Genomic DNA, 7,137 nt, shown 5'->3' with positions numbered 1-7,137 from the left:
AATCAACTTGATGGGATGCCCTTAGGAAAGCAGGCATAGGATGCAGTACCATATCTGGGGGAGTGGCGAGGCATAGACTCTGAAGTCAGAATTGGATTCAAATACTGCTTCTGGCACATAGAACTGTGCAATCGCAGGCAAGGTATTCAACCTTACTTAGCCTATTCCTCATCTATCAAATGGTAACAATAATAATTTATAATTTATCTCTCTGCCAGATTTTCTCCTCATGTTGTATTCTTTATTCCTAGGATATGCATAAATACATGGCATATAAGAAGTACCATCAAAATGGTAGATATATTTGCAATTCACTCATTCATTCAACAAATATTTGAGTCACTCCAGTTATTTTACTGATATTATTCCATAAGCAGAGTGCCTAGGGCTTAAAAGCTTTTTAAGTGCCTATAAGAATGTTTGATGCTTAAAATAAAATTATTAGCTCCAAGATAGGAAGCAACTTGCCATAGATTCAAAATTAATAAATGCTTAATTGAGTGTCTATTAAACTAACATATGTCAGTCAACTGTTGACAATTTAACTCTTTTATAATTAGGTATAAATAATATATATAACAGCATTTATACCACAAGAACAAAATGAAGAATTTAACATGTTAAAAGGTAAATTTTTTCGAGATTAAAAAGTCACATATAAATATACTAAGTGAATATATGTCAAGTATCTTATTTAACTTATTAATGAATGAGAAAATCAGTAAAATATTCTCACCAGTTCAATGGAGAATTCAAAGACCAGAGACATATGTAGGTCATGAAATGAATTTACAAATAAATGCAAAACTGGCTTTTTCCATAATGAAGATGGGGGAAGGGATCAATTGTTCCTCCACCAGACAGAATTAATTTGCATGTTTATAGACAATAATTATTTGCATTGCTATCATTTTCAAAAATAACTTACAGAATTGTAAAATAGCTCAAAGACAATGAAAGGCTTGAATCCTATAGAATCAGGTAAGCCAAAATGGTGTGCTCTAGATAACATAGTTTGCCAATGAATACATCCATGAGTTTTTGGCTACTTTTGAGTACATTTCAGTCTTTTACAACTTTTTCCGACAGCCTTTCTCCCTTCTCTTGTGATTATAGAATCTCAAAGAAAGATTATTATTTCTTAAGACTTCATTTATTTATTTTTATTTAAAGTTTATTGGGGTGACAATTGTTAGTAAAGTTACATAGATTTCAGGTGTACAATTCTGTATTACATCATCTATAAATCTCACTGTGTGTTCACATGAGTTCTCCTTCCATGACCATATATTTGATCCCCTTTACCCTCATCTACCACCCCTCTCCCCCCTTACCCTCTGGTAACCATTAAACTATTGTCTGTGTCTATGAGTTTTTGTTTCTCATTTGTTTGTCTTGTTCTTTTGTTGTTTTTGGTTTATATACCACATATCAGTGAAACCATATTGTTCTTTGCTTTTTCTGTCTGACTTATTTCGCTTAGCATTATAATCTCAAGATCCATCCATGTTGTCACAAATGGTCCTATTTCATCTTTTCTTACCGCTGAATAGTATTCCATTGTGTATATATACCACAACTTCTTTATCCATTCATCTATTAAAGGACATTTTGATTGTTTCCATGTCTTGGCCACCATAAATAAAGCTGCAATGAACATTGGAGCACACGTGTCTTTATGGATAAATGTTTTCAGATTTTTTGGGTAGATACCCAGGAGAGGGATTGCTGGGTCATATGGTAATTCTATTCGTAATTTTTTGAGGAGCCTCCACACTGCCTTCCATAACAGCTACACCAGTCTGCATTCCCACCAACAGTGTAGGAGGGTTCCCTTTTCTCCACAGCCTCTCCAACACTTGCTAATATTTCTCTTGTTGATGATAGCCATTCTAACTGGGGTGAGGTGATATCTCATTGTGGTTTTTATTTGCATTTCTCTGATGATTAGTGATGTTGGGCATTTTTTTATATGTCTATTTGCCATTTGTATGTCCTCTTTGGAGAAAGGTCTCTTCAGGTCCTCTGCCCAATTTTCAATTGGGTTGTTTGTTTTTTTGTTGTTGAGTTGCATGAGTTCTTTGTATATTTTGGATATTGGCTCCTTAGTGGAGGCACTGTTTGCAAAAATCTTCTCACATTAAGTTGGTTGCCTCTATATTTTGTTGATGATTTCTTTTGCTGTGCAGAAGCTTTTAAGTTTGATATAGTCCCATTTATTTATTTTAGCTTTTACTTCCATTGCCTTTGGAGTCAAATTCATAAAATGCTCTTTAACCCAAGGTCCATAAGTTTAGTACCTATGTTTTCTTCTATGCAGTTTATTGTTTCAGGTGTTATGCTTAAGTCTTTGATCCATTTTGAATTAATTTTGGTACATAGTGACAGATAGCTGTCCAGTTTAATTCTTTTGCACGTGGCTTTCCAATTCTCCCAGCAACATTTATTGAAGAGGCTGTCTTTTCTCCATTGTATGTTTTTTGCTTCTTTGTCAAAAATTATCTGTCCATATTTATGTGGTTTTATTTTTGGGTTCTCAATTCTATTCCATTGTTCTACGTGTCTGTTTTTCTGCCAATACCATGCTGTTTTGATTATTCTTGCCTTGTAGTACAAGCTAAAGTCAGGGAGTGTGATACCTCCAGCATTGTTCTTTATTCTTAAGATTGCTTTGGCTATTCAGGGTCTTTTGTGGTTCCAAACAAATCTGATGATTTTTTTGTTCTATTTCTTTAAAAAATACCATTGGGGTTTTGATGCGGATTGCATTAAATCTGTATATTGCTTTGGGTAATATGGATATTTTAACTATGTTGATTCTTCCAATCCATGAGCACGGAATGTCTTTCCATTTCTTTGTGTCTTCTTCAATTTCTTTTAAAAATGTCTTATAGTTTTCAGCATATAGGACTTTCACATCCTTGGCTAAGTTTATTCCTAGGTATTTTATTATTTTTGCTGCAATTGCAAAAGGAATTGTTTTTTCATTTCTTTTTCTGAGATTTTATTGTTAGTATATAGGAATGCAATGGACTTTTGTACATTGATTTTGTAGCCGGCAACTTTACTGTATTCGTTGATTGTTTCTAATAGCTTTTTGGTGAAGTCTTTAGGGTTTTCTATATATAACAACATATCATCTGCAAAGAATGACAGTTTAACTTCTTCGTTCCCAATTTGGATGCCTTTTCTTTCTCTTGCCTGATTGCTCTGGCGAGGACTTCTAACACTATGTTGAAAAGCAGACGTGATAGGGGACAACCCTGTCATGTTCCTGAACGTAGAGCAAAGGGCTTCAGTTTTTCACCATTAATTATGAGATTAGCTGAGGGTTTGTCATATATGGCCTTTATTATGTTAAGGCATTTTCCTTCTATACCTATTTTATTAAGTGTTTTAATCATAAATGGATGTTGTATCTTGTCAAAAGCTTTTTCTGCATCAGTTGATATAATCATATGATTTTTGTCCTTTGTTTTGTTTATATGATGTATTACATTGATGGAGTTGCGTATGTTGAACCATCATTGTGCCCCTGGGATGAACCACACTTGGTTGTGATTAATAATCTTTTTAATGCATTGTTGCATTTCATTTGCTAGAATTCTGTTTAGGATTTTCACATCTGTATTCATCAGAGATATTGGTCTGTAGTTTTCTTTTTTTGTGTTGTCCTTACCAGGTTTTGATGTCAGGGTAATGTTGGCCTCATAAAATGAGTTAGGGAGTCCTGGTTCTTCTTCAATTTTTTGGAAGAGTTTGAGCAGGATTGGTATTAGATCCTCTTTGAAGGTTTGGTAGAATTCACTAGTGAAGTCATCTGGTCCTGGACTTTTGCTTTTGGGAAGGTTTTGGATGACGGATTCAATTGTTACTGGTGATGGGTCTGTTTAGATTTTCCAATTTTTCATGGTTCAGCCTAGGAAGGCTATATGTTTCTAAGAACTTGTCCATTTCTTCTAGGTTATTGAATTTGGTGGCATATAGTCCTTCATAGTATTCTTGGATGATCCTTTGTATTTCTGTGGCATCCGTTATAACTTCCCCTTTTTCATTTCTGATTTTGTTTGTGTCGTCTCTCTTTTTATCTTAGTGAGTCTAGCCAAAGGTTTGTCAATTTTGTTAATCTTTTCAAAGAACCAACTGTTTGTCACATTAACTTTTTCTATTGTCTTTTTGTTCTCTATTTCATTTAGTTCTGCTCTGATTTTTATTATTTCCTTTCTTCTGCTGACCTTGGGTTTCATTTATTTTTCTTTTTCTAGTTCTTTAAAGTGTAATGTGAGGTTATTTATATGGGATTTATCTTGTTTCTTGAGATAGGCCTGTAATGATATAAATTTCCCTCTTAACACTGCTTTTGCTGCATCCCAAAAATTTTGGTAGGATGTATTTTCATTTTCATTTGTTTCTATGTATCTTTTGATCTATCCTCTAATTTCTTCTTTGACCTGGTCGTTCTTTAAAAGTATGTTACTTAATCTCCATGTATTTGTGGTTTTTCCTGCTTTCTTTTTGCAGTTGATATTCAATTTCAAAGCCTTGTGATCAGAGAATATGCTCGGTATGATTTCAATCTTCTTAAATTTGCTGAGGCTAGTTTTATGTCACTATATATGGTCTATCCTTGAGAATGTTTCATGTACACTAGAAAAAAATGTATAGTCTGATATTTTAGGATGAAGTGCTCTACAAATGTCAATTATTTCCATTTCATCTAATGTGTCATTTAGGGCTATTTCATTATTTTCTGCTTGGATGACCTATCCATAACTGTTAACGATGTATTTAGGTCCCGTAGTATAATTGTGTTTTGGTCAATTTCTCCCTTTAGTTCTGTTAGTAGTCGCTTGGTATATTTCGGTGCTCCCCGATTGGGGGCATAAATATTGATGACTGTTATGTCTTCTTGTTGTATCATTCCCTTTACCATTATGAAGTGTCCATCTTTGTCTCTTGTTATCTTTTTCACCCTGAAGTCTATTTCATCTGATATCAGTATGGCTACACCTGATTTTCTCTGCATACCATTTGCTTCGAGTGTCAATTTCCACCCTTTCACTTGAGTCTATGCTTGTCCTTGTAGCTTAGATTTGTCTTTTGGAGACAGTATGTGGTTGGGTTTAGTTTTTTTATCCAATCTGGTACTCTGTGCCTTTTTATTGGTGAGTTCAGTCCATTTACATTTAGGGTGATTATTGATATGTTGAGGATTTCCTATCGTTCTATCTTTAGTTTTCTGGTAAGACTGTGTCTCCATTGTTTCTTTGCCTTTTTGTTGTTGTCTATTATTTCTGTGTGATGTTTCCCTCTGTTTCTTCTTTTATTACAGTATATATTTCAGTTCTGGATTTTTTTTAGTGGTTACCATTAAGTTTATGTAAAAGAAAGTTTGATATTTAGAGTATTCCATTTTCTTCAGTATGCTTACTTTCTCCACTCCCATATTCCAGTTCAGGCCTTTACTCTCCCCCTCTTTGAGTTTTGGTTGCCACAAATTGTCCCTGTTGATTGTGTTTGAATAGCCTCCTTTAGTATTTCTTGCAGTGCAGGTCGTGTATTAGAAAATTCCCTCAGCTTCTGTATGTCTGGAAAGGTCTTTATTCCTCCTCCATACCTAAAAGATATCTTTGCTGGGTATATTATTCTTGGCTCATAGTTTCTCTCTTTCAATAGTTTGAATATTTGGTTCCACTCCCTCCTGGTTTGTAGAGTTTCTGCTGAAAAATATGATGATAATCTAATGGGCTTTCCTTTGTAGGTTACCGTTTTCTTTTCCCTGGCTGCCTTGAAGATTCTTTCTTTGTCATTGATTTTAGACAGCTTCAATACAATGTGCCTTGGAGAAGGCCTGTTGGGATTGAGGTAATTAGGTGTTCTATTTGCTTCTTGAATTCGAGGATTCAGTTCTGTTCACAAGTTTGGGAAGTTCTCATCAACAATTTGTTTGAATATATTCTGTGTTTCCTTCTCTCTTTCTTCTCCTTCTGGTATGCCCATTATTCTTATATTGCTCTTTCTGATGGAGTCAGAAAGTTCTTGTAGAGTTCTTTCATTTCTTTTAAGTCTCAAGTCTCTTTCTTCTTCCATCCGTGTCATTTCCAGATTTCTATCGTCACTGATTCTTTCCTCCATCTTGTCAACTCTACTACCTAAGCTGGCTATTTCATTCTTAATTTCTTCTATTGAGTTCTTAATCTCCAGAAATTCTATTTGGTTCTTTTTTAAAATTTCAATCTCTTTCGTAAAATGCTCATGTTGTTCTTTGATTGTGTTTCTGAGTTCATTAAACTACCTTTCTGTGTTTTCTTGCATCTCATTGAGTTTTTTCAGAACTGCAATCTTGAATTCTTTGTCATTTATGTCACAGATTTCCATATCTTTAACTTCATTTCCTGGATACTTTTCACTTTCTTTCTGAGCTGTCTTGTTGCCTTGGTTATTCATGGCAATTAATGATTTATTATTTCTCTTCCTAGACATCTATAGGAGTGGGTTCTGCAACAGGTTGATAAGTAGAGGTCTTTCTTTTGTTTTCCAGTACGTGTTGGTAGAATGTTTTATTTTCTCTCCAACTGCAGCTTTTTCTCTCTCTCACACTGTAGTGTTATGTTTTCTCTGCACTATTCCAGCTTCTCACACAATGGGGGAATTCCCTGGAAGGCGGGCTTCTCCTCTATGAACAGTTTGCCTGGGTCATACGTCACTGCATCCCTGTGGTGACATGGAGAGCTTTTGATGTTCCAAAGCTCTTCCTGCCCCAGATTCAGAGTCTGTGTGTTTTAGGAGTTCTGTTTACTTCTGCAGGGATATGCCCAGCTAGGTGGGGGCAGGGGCAGTGTGAGTTGTGAGAATTGGCCCAGAGCAATGGCAGCAACCACCACCACAGCCGGTCCTGCCTCCACAGCTCCCCCACCCCCCCCCCCCGCTGGAACTAGTTGGGCTGCGAATCTGTGTCTGCAGACCACAGTTCTCAGAACAGCAAATATTCTGTTCTTTTGATCTGACACTGCTACTGTTCTGCTTCTAGCACTGGGCAGATGGGGGCGGGGCATGCTCTGGGAGAGTAGGGAGGCAGTGGCTAGTCTTGGTGCCTATGGCTTCTTCTGTTCTCTGCGGCAGTGGGGGCTTAAACCT

Source organism: Rhinolophus sinicus, linkage group LG03 (genome assembly GCF_036562045.2).
Source record: "Rhinolophus sinicus isolate RSC01 linkage group LG03, ASM3656204v1, whole genome shotgun sequence".
Taxonomy (NCBI): Eukaryota; Metazoa; Chordata; class Mammalia; order Chiroptera; family Rhinolophidae; genus Rhinolophus; species Rhinolophus sinicus.
Note: the sequence above shows the minus strand (reverse complement) of the source record.